The following is an 18,943-nucleotide window of genomic DNA, read 5'->3' on the forward strand; positions in this document are numbered from 1 at the left end:
ACCTACGCCTGCTTCAAGCAGGCGCAGGGTTTTGACGCAGCATTGGCCTAAAAGTGACTGAGTGAAATCTTATAGATTTCACTCAGCCACTTTTGCGAGGCGCACCTGCCCCAGAACGCCCACCCTGCGCGGGAACGCCCACAAGTGGCGCAGGGCTTTACAACGTGACGCATCTGCCGAGATGCGTCATGTTGTAAATGGGTCGTAGGGATGCGCCACGTTTACGCCTCAGTTGCGTGACGCAAACGTGGCGCATTCCCAACATAAATCTGCCCCATAATGCCTATGTTTGCAAGTGTTTTGTATTCTCTAGTTTGTGGCAAATTAATCAAAGTGTCTTTTTGGACTTTCGTGTGTCCTATTTTTATTTAATGCTGGGACCTAGTACCCTTGCTTCCTCATAGTTTTTATATAGAAACTATATTTTGAGGTCCTGGTGTCAGAGCTTTGAATAGATAGATTGTTGTGGAGCCCGTAGTCGCTCTTTCTGTGGGGTGCCTCTTATGCACCAATTAATTGTTTGTTTATGCTCTTGACCTTGTTATGGGATACGTCGATGCATTTCAACCTTCGGGAATGGACTTTTGATGGTAGTTGTGGAGAAGGTCTTCTTCAGGGCCAAATATGTTCTTAAGGGACATTGTTGGTGTCTTAAAAGACATGTCAGACATCCTAAGATGTCACATGAGTATTATATTGTCGTAGGGCTACTACAACTCTACTTTAAGGACATACCGTATATCCTTTTTTTTTTAGGAATGGGACTTTGAGAACGCAAATTCCCTGTTAATAAAACTGTTGCAAAGGAACTACCCAGAGTAATTGCTCAAACACTCCCTCAAAAGGGCATGACACACCTCCAGATAATCATTACTAGTCCCAAAAGAACGGGAAAAAGAAATCCCAATGGTCTGTGTAACCACATTTTCGGGCATCACCAATGAAGTCAAAACATTAGTCAGAAGAAACGGACACTACTTGAAAGGATTATAAGAACTGAGCAAAATACCAATATTCGCACTAAAAATAAACAAAATCATAAAAGCAAACTGGTTCGCGCAAACACTCAGGTGAAGAAACCAAAGGTCTCCACACAGACTATGCTTGCTTTACCCCCCATTAAAGGTCACCACAGATATGGAAATTGCACTTTGTGCGCAAGTACCATAGAGGACCATATATTCAAATACAGAGGAAAAAACATCATCCATGAAGAATTTACTAACTGTAATACTACGAATGTAGTATACTGTATTGTATGCCCCTGCAAACTTGTATACGTTGGGAAGACAACCCAAGCAGTAAAAAAAGGATCATGCAACATAGATCCAGAATCAAATGTAAAGTCCTGAATGCACCCCTGGTCCAACACTGTGAAGAAAAAGGACACAATACATAAATTGGACTATCCTTAAGTATGTGAAAGGAAGATGTTCAGACTCCCTTCTATCTCGGTTTGAAGCAAAAAACATTCTACTGATGGGGGCAACCGACTACGGACTGAAAGAGATGAGGTAAATATTCCACTATATATGAACAGACATCACCCTTCCTGTCAATTTCAGCCGCCAAGATTTCGCTAAAATTGCCCAACCTACTATGCCAGCTTTCTAAAATGATAACTACAACATACAATAATCAACACTATAGGCATATAAAATATGTAGCCCGAGAAATTTGAACCTTCTCTGCCTAAATTGGAAAATAGTAGATGGGCACCTCCAATAAAGGGATCCCTGATGAAATACCACCATAGGCCCAGTCTCAAACCTGTGAGGGGTTACACAGCCAATCGCAATCCCATGCCCAAGCAACTTTAAAAGCGTGAGCCATTCTCTAAAACATCGAGCCTGGCGACTTCCATGGTAACAAGGGAAACAGGAAGCCATTCAAAGGCCAGGCAAAGGAACAACCCGGAAACAATTTAATCTTCAGGCATTGCGGAGCCATGCCCCCTGTCTGCCTGCGTATAACGCGCAACCAAGAACTGAACGGGGACTGCCTGCAATAGGATAGTGGAGGAAAGAAGAAACGAGACAGGTGCCGCTCGAAAGAAATATTCGATCAAGCCCAAGTAAGACTCATAACCAGGCCTAGTTGTGTTAGGGGGTGGGGTTATGCCCAGATAACTTAAGCACTTGACCGGCATGATTTCACCACTGGAGGAGAGTCTGCCATAACCCCCACCGGGACCCGGCAATTAAATATCACACGCACAAAGCATGCTCACAACCACATTGAAAAAGATAGGGAGCATGTTGAGGGACAGAGGCCCAGCACAATCAGTGGTAAATAAATATAGTTTTTCTGCATGACAATTGACGGTCATGCGCCACATAGGCACCCCACTTAGACACAAGGCACCACGAACTCTGCTAGCATACTTTGGGACACCAACACAAGTAGACATCCTCATCTCACCAAGCCCTAATAGGTCAGGATGCATAAACCAGACATAGGGGAATACAAGTCACAATATCTAGATAGTGAGTATTCCAACATGATAGCAGAAAGCCCAACAGATAAGTTTATCCTTCCCATGTATCCACAGGCATAAAGACAGGAAAGGACAGGCGACAGCCTTTCATGTACACCATGGAAGACAGCTTCCAATGCAAAAAATAGAACCCATTTCAAGAAACTCCCATTCCTAAAGGAAAATTGAATATACGGTATGTGCTTAAAGTAGAGTGGTAGTAGCACCACTACAATATAATACTAATGTGACATCTTAGAATGTCTGAAATGCCCTTTAATACACCAACAGTGTCTCATAAGAACATATTTGGCCCTGAAGAAGACCTTCCCTACAACTACCATCAAGGTCCATTCCAGAAGGTCAAATCGCGTCGACATATCCCATAACAAGGTCAAGAGCATAAACAAACAATTAATTGGTGCATAAGAGGCACCCAACAGAAATCGCGACTATGGGAACCACAACAATCTATCTATTTAAAGCTCTGAAACCAGGACCTCTAAATATAGTTTCTATATAAAAATGTAAGAGGACGCAAGGTAATAGGTCCCAGCAATAAATAAAAATAGGACACATGATACTCCGAAAAGACACTTGGTTTAATTTGCCACAAACTAGAGAATACAACACACTTGCAAACATAGGCATTATGGATGAATTATATATGTAAAAGGACATGTCTCTTTGTTTATGATTTATTTATGTGTAAGAGTTGTCTTTACATATCGTTATTTATTTGTTTAAATTGTTATTTTTGATTATATATTTGCACAGTGTCACAGTGAAGTACATCCCACATTTGTTGTTACTGTAAAGTGTGTAAATTGTGTTTTTTTTATGCATGTGAAAATTTGATATCGAATATTTGCCTTGAAAAAGCAATAAGCAAGATAGTGAATCAGACAATGGCCCAGTGCAAGAGTATTTATTGAAAGAGTTGGGTTATACTTAACGGGGATCCATACATTTTTATTTAAATTTGCACCAGAGTTAGAACAAGTTCATTAGTAGAACCTAAGCAGGGAGACGTATGCATATACCGGCTCAAAAACTGACAGCAATCTATGGTCTGAGAGGCATTTCTTTGCAGAGACTTTATAATGATTCCAACCTATGCAGTCCTTAATATAATCACTCCCCATTAGGAGACTCATATGAGGGGGGTTTAAGAGGCAGCGGCAAGGGAGAGGAATGAGGATTGGTATGAGTACTGAGAGAAACAATATTTTGTAAACAAATCAATTTGTTTTAGAACTTTTAAAACAGAGATGAGATTCTGTGTGTGTTTTTGTCAGTGTGGGTATGTAAAATCGTAGATGAAATCTGACAGACATCTCACCATACCCGACAGAAATCACCTGTACTCAAATATTTATCAGAAAATACATTTATTGGGGGGGTGTAACCCCCCTCTGAAGCTACACCCTTGGGTAGGGGCACTCAACAGGGCTTATGATGGAGCAACTGGTTCATCGTCTTGAAACTAACCCGGGGATTCAAGAGCTCGAATTTACGGAGAAACTTATAAACTAGCTCTGCATGTTGACGATGTGTTTGTTTTCTCATGTGTCCAGACAAAACTCTTCTACTTCAGTTAGAGAAGCTTAAACAGTTCGAGGAGGTGCCGGGCCTCCGCATAAACTACACAATGTCTAGGGGTCTGGAAGCAGTGGACCCTGCTCATGAGACTTGAACCCTGCTCTCCTCCTTCAGTTTTGCTTGGGAGGCTACCTCCCTACATAACTTAGGGGTTTCCCTGAGTAAATCCATTCACTCACTCTATGATTACAATGTGCCTCCGATGTTGAGGGCTCTCTTAAAGGACCTCTAACACAGGTGCAGGTTGGAAATATCATTAATGTAGTGAAAATGAAGTACCTCCCCCGCCTGCGGTATGACTTACACAATGCCCCTGTGGATCACTCGCAACAACGTTGCACTCACTCAAAAACAGCTGTTGCAATACGTGTGGCACAATTCCACTCCCAGAGTACCACGAGCAACACGTACAAGAGAACGGCCGATGGAGGGTTGGAATTCCCCAATATAGCACACTACATTCGCACCTCACAGCTGCAGTCTGCTCTCGATTGGCATCACTTCCCCTATACCAAACCTTGGGTACTGTTGGAATAGGGGTGTTCCATCAACCCCCTTACAGCACCTCCTGTGGTTGAGGCCCGAGACTGCTTACCATTTCCACACACCCCTGTATATGCTACAGCTACCCTCCTTCTCCATTGGGACAAAATTAACCACTGTCAGTCAACACCACATACCCCTCCCCATCGTTCACAACCCCGAGTTTGTGCCAGGGATGCTGGATACTCGCTTAGTGGATGAGGGGGTGGAGCGCCACCTCTTTTGGGAGATTTGTACCAATATGGGGTTGCGTTAAACAGGCAGTCTTGCATTCAGCGTTTCCATTTGACCAAAACGGATGAGTTCCACCGTACTCAGCTCCTCCTGTTATGTAGGAATCTAGGACCCTAGTTTAATTTTCCCGATTCATGACCATATATAGGTATAATTCACCCAATCCTTATATAGGAATAGGAATCATGACCTTATTTAGTGTTAGCCTATGCAGACCAAATACGGCATGGCTACTTCTACTAAACTCAGAGAATCCACAACGATTTCTTGGAAAAACCCGCCTTCAGCAGTCAGGGACTTCCCCCTGCTTGAATATTAATTTATCCAAGAACTCCTGGAGTTTTCAAGGAACTGAGGCACTAGTGACGATATTATGTCCAATCTTACGTCAAACTCGGCACCTTCAAAGTATAAATAAGCCTAGATTTGCCCAGTCAAACACACGGTGGTTTAGGAGCAGATCGACTAACTACTTGCCCGACGCCCTGCTGCTGCAAGTGCCGAAGGAAGCCGACCCTCCAAATGACGCACTGAGAAGGCGCTGTCTTTTCTCTTGCCGAGAAATCCAGCTCCGGTGTTTCCAGGCTGCCCTTGCCGGTTGCTGGGAGATCGAGTCCTGAGAGAGAGATACAAGACCTCTATCATTCTAAAACCAAGGTACGGAGCTGATTAGACCCTTAGATAATTCTTGGAACAGATTCTTGGCAGAAAAGTACTAGACTTAAGCTACACCACACTTACTGCTCCCTCGTACTAGACTTAGGTTAGGTACACCAGGGTAGGCGTATTTTAGAAGCACCAGTTGAGTACTTTTAGCCACTATTTTATCACTGTATGTATTTTATGCATTTTATGTATTCTATGTTTATGGCTTAGAAACCATATCATGCTTTTACAGTACTATTTTATAAAACTATTTGTATTATATGCATTGTACTTCTTAACCAGCATTTCAATTGTATCAGTGCATTTCTCATGCTTAAGAAATAAGACTGTTCAATAAATACTTTTATTGAAAATGCCTGTCTCTCTATTTCTGAGCAACACTGGTGAAACGAAGCATGCACATCTGACTGAGTGAAATAGCCGTCTATTGTTTCCGCGACTCTAGAGATACGTTTCATTCTGGGGAAACAAAGTTGTCATGTTATAAGGTTGTCAGAGACTAATCCCTTCTTGTACTTTCGAGAAAGTTTCTAGTGACCTCTGAGCTAGCTGGCACTCACAATTAGGTCTAATATATTCGGCAGAGCCCTAGTCGACTTAAGTCCTACGTCTAAGCTGCAGAATATATTATTCCAACGCGCAGAGCCTATTGGGAATAAAGGAACTACACTACATGGCACCCAACGTTTGCGATAATTTAACTCAGTCGTGCTTTTCACACTGACCCCATTTCTCCCGTAAAAACTCCAAAAGACGTCTGGAGTGGGTGAAAGGATAATATCCGCCAAAACTAAGTAGGATGAAAAATCCTATGTATTAGTTTTTGGTTTGTACAACGTTGAAGGATACAGTGTTCCAAAATATTGCGCACCTAATCTTTGTTTCCTTGAAACTTGTTCTGCAAAGTCTTCAAACAATAAAAATAATGGTTACTGACAAAGAATTAGCTGCAGCAGCAGTACAATCAGCTTTAGATGACAGAAATAGGCTACAGAATGACCCGGATGCTATAATCATCCCCGTAAACGTAAGAAAAACTATAACTTACAGACTCATAAATAATGGAGTATCACCTAAAAGGGTTGATAAAGTAATATTTGTTATAGAGGCTCTTGAATATCGGCAAAAACGATTCAAAAGGGTGGTGATGGACAGAGTATCTGAATTAAGCAGAACACTCCTACCCAGTCAAAAGATCAGGGCTTGATCCATCACCGTTTTTTAGCTCACTGCACCATCCCAGTTCAGAACCTGGCTACATGCAAATTAGTCTGACCCTGGCCCAGTGCATCATGGGAACAGGGCAGACCAAACTACCAAGCCAATTCTTTACTGGAAAGGAAAAAAGCTTCCGGGGACCGGTTTCTGGCATTACAGCTGTCTTCGGCCCGGCTTGCTTGAATCCTGATGGTGCAGTGAGCAAGGGACTCACATCTGAGCATACCCTTCCACACTTGTGGTGGCCAAAACGATTCAATAGGGGGTGGTGATGGACAGAGTATCTGAATTAAGCAGAACACTCCCACCCATTGAAAAGATCAGGGCTTGATCCATCACCGTTTTTTAGCTCACTGCACCATCCCAGTTCAGAACCTGGCTACATGCAAATTAGTCTGACCCTGGCCCAGTGCATCATGGGAACAGGGCAGACCAAACTACCAAGCCAATTCTTTACTGGAAAGGAAACAAGCTACCGGGGACCGGTTTCTGGCATTACAGCCGTCTTTGGCCCGGCTTGCTTGAATCCTGATGGTGCAGTGAGCAAGGGACTCATATCTGAGCATACCCTTCCACACTTGTGGTGGCCAAAACGATTCAAAAGGGGGTGGTGATGGACAGAGTATCTGAATTAAGCAGCCCAGTCCTACCCAGTCAAAAGATCAGGGCTTGATCCATCACCGTTTTTTAGCTCACTGCACCATCCCAGTTCAGAACCTGGCTACATGCAAATTAGTCTGACCCTGGCCCAGTGCATCATGGGAACAGGGCAGACCAAACTACCAAGACAATTCTTTACTGGAAAGGAAACAAGCTACCGGGGACCGGTTTCTGGCATTACAGCCGTCTTTGGCCCGGCTTGCTTGAATCCTGATGGTGCAGTGAGCAAGGGACTCATATCTGAGCATACCCTTCCACACTTGTGGTGGCCAAAACGATTCAAAAGGGGGTGGTGATGGACAGAGTATCTGAATTAAGCAGCCCAGTCCTACCCAGTCAAAAGATCAGGGCTTGATCCATCACCGTTTTTTAGCTCACTGCACCATCCCAGTTCAGAACCTGGCTACATGCAAATTCGTCTGACCCTGGCCCAGTGCATCATGGGAACAGGGCAGACCAAACTACCAAGCCAATTCTTTACTGGAAAGGAAACAAGCTTCCGGGGACCAGTTTCTGGCATTACAGCCGTCTTCGGCCCGGCTTGCTTGAATCCTGATGGTGCAGTGAGCAAGGGACTCACATCTGAGCATACCCTTCCACACTTGTGGTGGCCAAAACGATTCAAAAGGGGGTGGTGATGGACAGAGTATCTGAATTAAGCAGAACACTCCTACCCAGTCAAAAGATCAGGGCATGATCCATCACCATTTTTTAGCTCACTGCACCATCCCAGTTCAGAACCTGGCTACATGCAAATTAGTCTGAACCTGGCCCAGTGCATCATGGGAACAGGGCAGACCAAACTACCAAGCCAATTTTTTACTGGAAAGGAAACAAGCTTCCGGGGACCAGTTTCTGGCATTACAGCCGTCTTCGGCCCGGCTTGCTTGAATCCTGATGGTGCAGTGAGCAAGGGACTCACATCTGAGCATACCCTTCCACACTTGTGGTGGCCAAAACGATTCAAAAGGGGGTGGTGATCGACAGAGTATCTGAATTAAGCAGAACACTCTTACCCAGTCAAAAGATTAGGGCTTGATCCATCACCGTTTTTTAGCTCACTGCAATATCCCAGTTCAGAACCTGGCTACATGCAAATTAGTCTGACCCTGGCCCAGTGCATCATGGGAACAGGGCAGACCAAACTACCAAGCCAATTCTTTACTGGAAAGGAAACAATCTTCCGGGGACCGGTTTCTGGCATTACAGTCGTCTTCGGCCCGGCTTGCTTGAATCCTGATGGTGCAGTGAGCAAGGGACTCACATCTGAGCATACCCTTCTACACTTGTGGTGGCCAAAACGATTCAAAATGGGGTTGTGATGGACAGAGTATCTGAATTAAGCAGAACACTCCTACCCAGTCAAAAGATCAGGGCTTGATCCATCACCGTTTTTAGCTCACTGCACCATCCCAGTTCAGAACCTGGCTACATTCAAATTAGTCTGACCCTGGCCCAGTGCATCATGGGTACAGGGCAGACCAAACTACCAAGCCAATTCTTTACTGGGCAGACCAAACTTGAATATCGTTATATTGAATATCGGCAGACAGAGGTATTCTATTCATGGATTCATTTTCCTCCATCAGATGGTGGAACACACGAGTTTCACTACTACAAAGTAGAGGAACCTCCCGAGAAATACGTTCCTTACGAGGACGTTGAAATTCCATTAACTTACCAAGAGCATCAGCTCCAGTTTAAAGGCGCTTTAAAACATGAAAATCACATTACCAGGCTCAGTCCACTAGGTAGACCAGGAGCAACAGGGCCGGTACTAGCCAGCTATACACCACATCCAGACATTGAAAGGATGTCAGATGCAGAATTGTTAGCTCAGCTAAAACAGTTAATTAAAATACATAGACAATTGGTTCAGTATGTCATACGGATATTGACAGTCCAACCAGCTGTAAGAATTCCACAGCACACCCCTGACCAGGGGAACACAAACAAAATCACACCACAGACTATACAGTCAGTCATTGGTAAACTACCAGCAAAACGAGAACAAATTCTGTTCTGGTTAACACAAACAATTACTCAAATTGAGGCAGTATTTCCTCATAGTATGCCTCATGATAAACACAGGATTCTGACAATCTGTTTACTTATGGAGATTGCACCACACGTAGAGGATTGTGACACTTGGGGCACAGTCTTTGCTACAATCTACACTAAAACACATGGTGTTCCGTCCATGGCAGTAATACCAGATGTTCTAAGACAGATTCAAAATGAATACGGTCCAGAACCGGCTTTAAATCTAGGATAAGAAATTACTCAAAGATTTCAAACAGGTCTCGGCTATACTATTAGCCAACATTAAAGGTGAAGCAGCATCAGTGGCGATCTGCCAGAAACAAAAGAAACAGATATTACTGACCAACCATATGAGCTTGCCAGAATTATTGAAAAATCCTATGAAGAACTAGGTAGAGATAGTTTGGGTGGAAAACCACTAAAACCACTACTAACAGAGAATCCTGAAAAAACTTTTATTAAAAATAATCTCACTACTCCTAAAAAGAAGTGGGAGAACACTAAACAAACACTTCCTAGAGAGAAGCATTCCCAGTCCAGGGAAGATCTCCCCAACGAGGAGGTAGGTCTCCCCAACGGGAGCCCTCTGAAAAGAGGTACAACCTCAGAAATAGGGATACTTTGAGAAAACCTGATAGATATCAAGATAATGATACACGTTCCTCTCGTACCTTTCAGACTTCACCACAGAAATCAGAAAGAAGAGGACGGTCAGAACAGAAAGAAGAATGCGTGAAGTCCAAAGACGAACAGCACGTTCCAAAAAATAAGAAAACTCAATTCACCAAGAAGAAGGTAGCAAGTGTAAAGATCAGACATGCCGAGGATTCTGAGGACACAACTCAAGGACGGGGAATGGGCTCAGACAATGCTAGACAGCGCAGCAGAAGTAGCCATAGTTCGCAAGATCCTGAAGGATCATCTGGAGACAGTGGACTTGAATGAATGCATTCAAGTTGAAACTGCTGACACTAGGGTTAGTGTACCCCACAAGTTATATGAAGTAACACTCCGATGGAGGGGGACATAACTAGAAAAATAAAAGCTCTCTTTTTGGGACAAGCTTTCCAAGGGTTTTGACATACTTCTAGCTGAAAGAGACTGGCCACCTGCAGTTGTTAGGTAGTGCCCACACAGCGAAGAGATAATTATGCCAGCCTTCTCAAATCACATTCCAATTCATAAAAAATATCCATGTGCCAGGAAATGGGCAGTAGCACAGGCTCCAGCATTATATAGAAATCACGTAGGATGGGATGAGGATTCTCCTCACCACAAAATCCAGTTAAAAAATCAACCTACTGCTCAGAGGCAGTATCCAGTCAAGTAAGAAGCTTAAAAACAAGTCAGGGAGATCTTAGATCAACTTGAATATCAAGGGGTGATTGAAACATGCACCTCATCTATGAACAATCCTTTGTTTCCTGTCTCCAAGCCAGACAATTCATATTGTCTAGTTTTGGATTACAGACACCTAAACTCTTGTTGCAAAAATGTTTGCAGTACAAAACTCACATTGTGAAGCACTGATGAATAACATTGTGCACAAAAAATATAAAACCACATTAGACATTTCAAATGAGTTTTTCTGTCAAAACATTGCACCTGAAAGCAGGCATTTGACGCTTTCTCAATAATGGGGACACAGCGACAATTTTGCCATCTCCCCCAGGGATTCAAGAATAGTCTAGGGTTATTTTTAGCCAGAGTAATGGAGTTAATACAAATGTACGATGATGAGGCATTATCTTATGTCGATGACATATATCTTACAGATGACGACTTGAACGTGCCTTGAAAAGAGTGAACATCATAATACTTTGGTTCGCATCTGAAGGGTACAAATTAAATTTTAAGAAATCACGAATTGCCCACCTCAACGTCCTATTCTTAGGGTATGAGTTGTCAAGTGAAGGAAAAAGTCTGGCAGCAAACTTTCTTGAGAAATGTGCGCTGCTCCAACCTCCAAAAACGCTGAAAAACTTACAGTCAATTCTAGGTTTCCTGAATTTTGGAAGAACTTATGTTCTGAATTACACAGAAAGGATTAACCCTCTCTAAGAACTAATCAAACCTGATTTCAAACCAACAAATTGGACTCAGAAACGCACAGAAATTTTGCGTTCAGTACAAACAGACATGTTATCAAAAACACAATTTCAGACACGCGGAAACGTGCGCAATCTTGTGATCCGAATAATCCCAGGGAGAAGCGGAATCACATACCTGACCTTTAATGAAGGTGAAAAGGTACCAATTGCATACAAATCACACTTGTACACACAAGCCGAAATGAAATTCACTTCTACAGAAAAAATTCTGACAGCCGTTCAAACTGCAGTAGCAAAGGAGAGAGCTCTCGTGCAGGGTAAACGCATAATGATCGTTACACCTGTACCTGCCTTTGAGGCAGTGACAAAAGCTAGCATTCCAAATGCAAAAGCTTTACATCCGAGATAGATACAATGGTTTAACTCTCTTGCTGGAACAGACGTTGAATACGTGTTTGACCCCTACTTAAAAACACAAGAATTCCTACAATATGAGTACGAATGTCCCATGCCAACCGAGATTCTGCCTCTAGAACATTACGGATGTATAATCTATACAGATGGATCAGCGCAGTCCGCAGGTGGGGGTAAACAAGCCTATAGTGCTGCGTGCGGGATTGTTAAAGGTTGTTGGCGCGAAGGTAAATTAAGACCTATGGTCACTAAACCTCAATCACTCGGAGACTGTACAGCTCAGCGAGCTGAACTACAAGCTTTCAAGATGGCGCTTGAAAATACCGATTGCGAATTCCCCACACTAATAGTGTGCGATTCGTATTACTGCGTCCAGTCGTACAATGAATATTTGCAGAACTGGGTTCGAAACGGGTTCAAAGATGCAAAAGGTGGCACAATTAAGCATAAAACGCTTTGGGAACAAGTAGTTCTTTTGTAGAAAGAACTACAAAAAACTCACGTGATTCATACACTGAGTCATCAACGTGATGGCGTTCACGTTGCAGGGAATCCATTGGCAGATGAAGCCGCGAAGGCAGCTGTGCAAAAGGCTTCCGCAGCTACAATCACTCGTTCGAAAAGAGTAATAGACAGTGAAATGTTACTAGCAGCAAAAGCCTCAATGAAAGGCAGCAATGCAGCGTTACCTCTAAACTATCCACTCACAAATACATACATAATTGATGCAAACTCCGTTCCTTTTACTCAAATACCTGGAGTGGGGAACAGAGTAATTCCAAACAGGAATCGGAGAGCTACTTTGGTACATGAAGCACATATGGGAGAGGGTCTGAGACATCAAGGGATCTTAAAATCTTTAATAGAATTAGAAAAGATGTACTGGTGGCCGGGACTGGGAGTTGATGTGTACAATTTATTGCCCTAACTGCAACAGAAATCGCAGCAGCAAAAGCCACCAGATACCTGACTACAGAGTAGCCAGCCCAGTTCAGATACCATTGCTAGACAGCATTAGATTATCTACACGCAAACATTATATTGAACGGATGCGCTCCCACAAATACTAGTGTGATGTATTCTTATAGGTTCTGTATCGATCCCCCTATTCCTGACCCTGTTCTGGTTAACAAGTTAACTAGCAGCCATCCCATGATGCAGAAACCGTTATCTGATTAAGCCACACTACGGCACAGGAACGTGTTATCGGATTAGGTCATAACGCTTGCCATCTAATTAGACAAGCGATATTCCTCCAGCCCCTGATAAGGCATACGGAGTTCTCAAAACAAATCAAACCTATGACAACCTGGGAAAAACCCTGCGGCCATTGTTTTGATTTCATCGAGAACTTCAGCAAAAGAATGTGCTAACGACCAAGTCGTATGACATCCTTATTGACGTATCTATGTCCATCCTTACGTCAATCTCGGCACCTTACAGGTATAAATATTACCGGTATTGCCTTAAGCAAACACACGCGGTGGTGACGAGATCGGAGCAGCCAGACTTGCCGAAGCCCAGAGCAGAGCAGACCCCGCTGGCGCAGCCCCGCCTTCCTGACGCGCTGAGAACGAGACGCTGCTTTCTCCTGCCGAGAAATCCAGCTCCGGCGCTTCCGGGTAGCCCTCGCAGGCAGCCTGGAATATCGAGACCAGAGACGAGAGATACCATCCCTCATTCATCCTAGATTTCAGGTACAGAACTGAATAACCCCTTGCAGAGAATTCTTGAGTCAGTCACTTGGCAAAACAAACTTAACTTAAACTGCTACTTTCTATTCCCGCCCACGTATTAGGCTTAGGTCAGGTACACCGGGGTAGGCGTAGTTAGAAACACCAGTTGAGTACGATTAGTCAAATGTATATGTGTATGTATCTATTTTATCCATTTTAAACCACCTTATGGCTTAGAAACCATATAAATGTTTTTACAGTATTATTTTATACTTCTGCTTTTATTGTATGCACTTTACTTAACCATAAGTATTGCGATAATATCGATCCATTTCTCTTGTATGAGAAAAGAGACTGATCAATAAATAACATCTTTTATTGAACACGCCCGTCTCTTCCTTTTCTCTACAATCTGGTGAGACTAAGAATGCACGTACTGACTGAGTAAAATAAGTTGTCTTTTGTTTTCACACGACTCTAGAGATACACTCTTGATTAGGGGAGAGCAAAGTTGTCATGTTCTATGGTTGTCAGAAACTAAGGGCCCGATGTAGGTAAATCCCATTTACCAATTTTGAAATACCGAATCTTACCGATTCGGTATTTTAAAATCGGTAAATGGGATGTAGGTCCCAACATCTGGATTCGTTACCGAATCCTTAACAATTCATTAATTACCGATTGGGTAAATACCGAATCGGTAATGCCCATTCTTTCCTATGGGCTTTGAAGCCCATAGGAATGATTAGGCATTACCGATTCGGTATTTACCCAATCGGTAATTAAGGAATTCACAAGGGTGCAGGGGGTGTCACTTTGACACCCTCTAGCACCCCCAAAACGGCCATGTGTGCAATGTGGCACACAGACATGCCCTAAGGGCACGTCTGTCTGTCACATGGCACATGTGTACATGCACAGATGTGCATGTACACAGGAATCGGTTTTTTACCATGGATTTGTATTCCATGGTAAAATACCGATTCTGTAAGCCATGTGCTGCCGGAACATAGGCTACCTACATCACATTTTCGGTAATTTTACCGAATCGTTATCATTACCGAATCGGTAAATATTACCGACTCGGTAAATTTACCTATTCGGTAATGATAACGAATCGGTAAAATTACCGAAAATGTGCCCCTACATCTCCATGGCCCTTTACCGATCGGAAACGGCCGAAAATCGGTATTTTTGGCCGATTCCGATCGGTAAAGGGCTACCTACATCGGGCCCCAAATCCCTTCTTGTCTATCCAGGGAGGTTCAACTCCTCCTTGCCTATTCGAGAAAGTTTCTAGTGAACTCTGAGCTAGCTGGCAAACCCAAAACTTTAAGTCTAATATCGACAATAGAAGACATAGTTAACGTCTGGTCTAGGCCTATACTATTGAAGGTATTATTCCAATGCGCAGAGCCTATTGGGATAATAGGAACTACACTACATGGCGCCCAAACGTTTGGAAAGGCGTTAAAACATACGCAAGACATTAGAGTAACTCAGGCGTGCTTTTTCACTCAGACCCCTTTTTTCCCATAATACTCCAAAGACGTCTGGAGTGGGTGAAAGGTCATATCCGCCAAACCTCGCAGGAGGAAACTCCTATGTATGGTTCTTGGTTTAGTCAGCGTTGAAGGATACACTGTTCCAAAATATTGTGCATCTAATCTTTGTTTCCATAAGAAACCTGATCTGCAAACAAACAAAATAACCTTCCTGACAGTAGAATGTCAGACACTGAAGAAGAAAGAGAGATAGCTAGAGTAGCAGCTGAACTCGTAGCAGCTGATAATACTATGCAAGAAGCAGACCCGGATTTAATACTGATCCCGGTCAACATAAGAAAATCTATAACTTTAAAACTTATAGAAAATGGACTGACACCTAGAGGTGGCACAGTCATATTCGTAATAGAGGCACACGAATATCGGCAGACAGAGGTATTCTATTCATGGATAAACTTTCCAGCAGCAAACGCTGTAACAAAGCACTTCCACCATTACAAAACAGAGGAACCTCCTGAAGAATACACTCCTTTCGAGGAGGTGGAAGTACCACTTAAATTTCAAGAGCACCTGCTCTTGTTTAATGGCGCCCTAAAACACAACAATCACATCACCAGGCTCGGTCCATTAGGTAGACCAGGAGCAACGTGGCCGGTCCTAGCCGGATACACACCACATCCAGACATCGAAAGAATGTCTGCAGCAGATCTTCTAATACAACTAAAACAATTAATAAAAGTACATAGACAATTAGTCCAATATGTAATGCGGACTTCAACAATCCAACCAGCAATTAAAATTCCACAGCTGACCCCTCATCAGGGGAACACAAATAAAATTACACCACAGAACATACAGTCCTGCCTAGGTAAAGTACCAGCTAAAAGGGAACAAATACCATTCTGGTTAGCACAAAAAATCACCCAAATAGAGGCGGTGTTTCCAGACACCACCCCTGTGGATAAACACAGGATTCTGACTATCTGTCTTCCAATGGGAATCGCACCACACGTGGAGGACTGTGACACTTGGGGTACAGTCTTTGCTTCCATCTACACAAAAACGCATGGTGTTCCATCCATCTCGGTAATACCAGATGTGCTAAAACAAATTCAAGACGAATACGGTCCAGAACCCGCTTTAACTCTTGGTATGAAATTACTGAAAGACTTCAAGCAGGTCTCGGCTATATTACTAGCCAATATAAAGGGAGAAGCAGCAAACGTGGCGATCCGCCAAAGGTTAAAAGAAACAGATATAGCAGACCAACCAGCTGAAATTGCCAGAATTATAGAAAAATCCTATGAGGAACTAGGTAGAGATAGTTTAGGTGGAATACCAGTAAAACCCCAACTGATTGAAAGTCCTGAAAAAATATTTATTAAAAATCATCTAAACAGTCAAAAGAAGAACTGGGATGGAAACAAACAATCCAATCCAAAAGAAAAGAGATTCCAGTCCAGAGGAAGGTCTCCTCGGCGGAGAGAAAGATCTCCGGACCAAGGACCCAAGTCTCCCCAAAGTGAGCCCTCTGTGAAAAAATACAACCTTAGAAATAGGGATAATATAAAGAAACCGGATAGATATCAAGATTTTGATACACGTCCCTCTTAATCTTTTCAGACTTCCTCGCAGAAATCGGAAAGAAGAGGACGATCGGAACCCAGGGAAGGGCACGTCAAGTCCAAAGACAAGGAGCCTGCTCATCCAAATAAGAAATTACAATTTCCAAAAAAGAAGGTAGCCAGTATTAAAGTAGTTAACAATGCCGAGAATACTGAGGACACAACTGAAAAACGGAGAATGGGCTCAGACAATGCTAGACAGCGCAGCAGAAGTGAGCATAGCTCGCAAAGTCCTTATGAATCATCTGGAGACAGTGGACACGAATGAATACCTTCAAGTGGAAACTGCAGGCACCAGAGTTAGCAAACCTCACAAAATATATGAAATAACTTTACGTATAGAAGGGGATAAGACTAGAAAAATAAGGGGACTATTTTGGGATAATCTCTCCAAGGGCTATGACATCCTTCTAGCTGAAAAAGACTGGCCACCAGAGTTTGTCAGGGACTGCCCTCATGGCGAAGAAATAATTATGCCTGCCTTCTCAAATCATATCCCAATTCATAAAAAATACACACTTGCTAGAAAGTGGGCAGTAGCTCAAGCTCCTGCTTTATATAAAAATCACGTAGGATGGGATGAGGACTCTCCTCCTCACAAAATCCAGTTAAAATCACAACCTACTGCACAAAGACAGTACCCAATTAAGCAAGAAGCTAAAAAACAGGTAAAAGAAATCCTAGATCAACTAGAATACCAGGGGGTGATTGAATCTTGCACCTCACAAATGAACAACCCTTTGTTTCCTGTCTCCAAACCAGACAATTCATATCGTCTAGTTTTGGATTACAGACACCTTAACTCATGTTGCAAAACTTTTGCAGTGCAAAACTCGCATAGTGCAGCGCTAATGAATAACATAGTGCGCAAAAAATACAAAACAACATTAGACATCTCTAATGGATTCTTTTGTCAAAATATAGCACCAGAGAGCAGATATTTGTCTGCGTTCTCAATAAATGGCGCTCAAAAACAATTCTGTTGGTTACCCCAAGGGTTCAAGAACAGCCCAGGAGTATTCTCAGCGAGAGTAACAGAATTACTACAAACATATGATGACGAAGCATTATCTTATGTCGATGACATATACCTAACAGATGATGACTTGGATACTCACTTGAAGAGAGTGAACACCATAATACTTGGGTTCGCAGCAGAGGGTTACAAATTCAACTTTCAAAAATCTAGAATTGCCCATCTAACAGCCTGGCTGACAATTTCCTAGAGAAATGTGCCGTACTCCAAGCACCCAGAACACTAAAAAACCTACAGTCAATTCTAGGCTTCCTAAATTTCGGAAGAACATACATTGCAAATTACGCAGAAAGGGTCAAACCCCTTTATGATCTAATAAAACCAGATTTTAAAAGAACCAATTGGACTCAAACACACACAGAAATTTTGAGATCCTTACAAACAGACATGTTAATTAAAACAAAATTAGAAACACGTGATAACACACGCAATCTTGTGATTCGAGTCATCCCAGGAAGATGCGGATTCACATACCTGACCTCTAACGAGGGAGAAAAGGTACCAATTGCATTCAAATCACACTTGTACACAGAAGCTGAAAAGAAATTCAGCATTAAAGAAAACATTGTTCATGCAGTTCAAACCGCAATAGCTAGAGAAAAAGATAAAGCTGACGGTAGACACATCACAGTCAGAACAGCAGAATCAGCCTTTGAGGCATTAACAACACCGTGTAATTTACCAACAACAGCATTGAATCCGGAATGGATACAATGGGTGAATTCAATTACAACGGACAAAGTAAAATACTACTTTGATCCAGAATTAAAAGAATTGAAAAATCTAGAATATGAAAGAACATTCCCTCTGCCAATCGACATTCTGCCCTTACGACAGTACGCTTGTGTAATCTATACAGACGGACATGCTCAACCCTCCGTTTGGGGAGAACAAGCATACAACCCCACATGTGAGATTACAAAAGAAGTGTGGCGCGGAGATAAACTAAGACCTCTATTAACAAAAACACACTCAGTAGAAACCAATTCAGAACAACAGACTGAAATAATAGCATTGAAAATGGCGCTAGATAATGCAGATCGCGAATTCCCGACACTTATAGTGTCCGATTCGTATTACTGCGTCAAATCATATAACAGCGATTTGCAGAAATGGATTCAAAACGGTTACAAAGATGACACAGGTGCAACAATAAAGCAAAAACTGCTTTGGGAACAAATAGTTCTTTTACAG

The 18,943-nt window shown here is 42.7% G+C and overlaps 1 long non-coding RNA gene across 1 annotated transcript in view; it reads left to right on the forward strand.

Moving 5' to 3' along the window:
• Nucleotides 1-1,963: 1,963 nt before the first annotated feature.
• The window catches only part of LOC144819784 (uncharacterized), a 297,913-nt gene continuing 280,933 nt past the window's right edge, over nucleotides 1,964-18,943 (forward strand). The window contains exon 1 of the long non-coding RNA XR_013607565.1: nucleotides 1,964-2,074. This is a non-coding gene — a long non-coding RNA (uncharacterized LOC144819784). The remainder of the gene's footprint in view (nucleotides 2,075-18,943) is intronic.

The sequence above is a fragment of the Lissotriton helveticus genome, chromosome 2_1 (genome assembly GCF_964261635.1).
Source record: "Lissotriton helveticus chromosome 2_1, aLisHel1.1, whole genome shotgun sequence".
Classification (NCBI taxonomy): domain Eukaryota; kingdom Metazoa; phylum Chordata; class Amphibia; order Caudata; family Salamandridae; genus Lissotriton; species Lissotriton helveticus.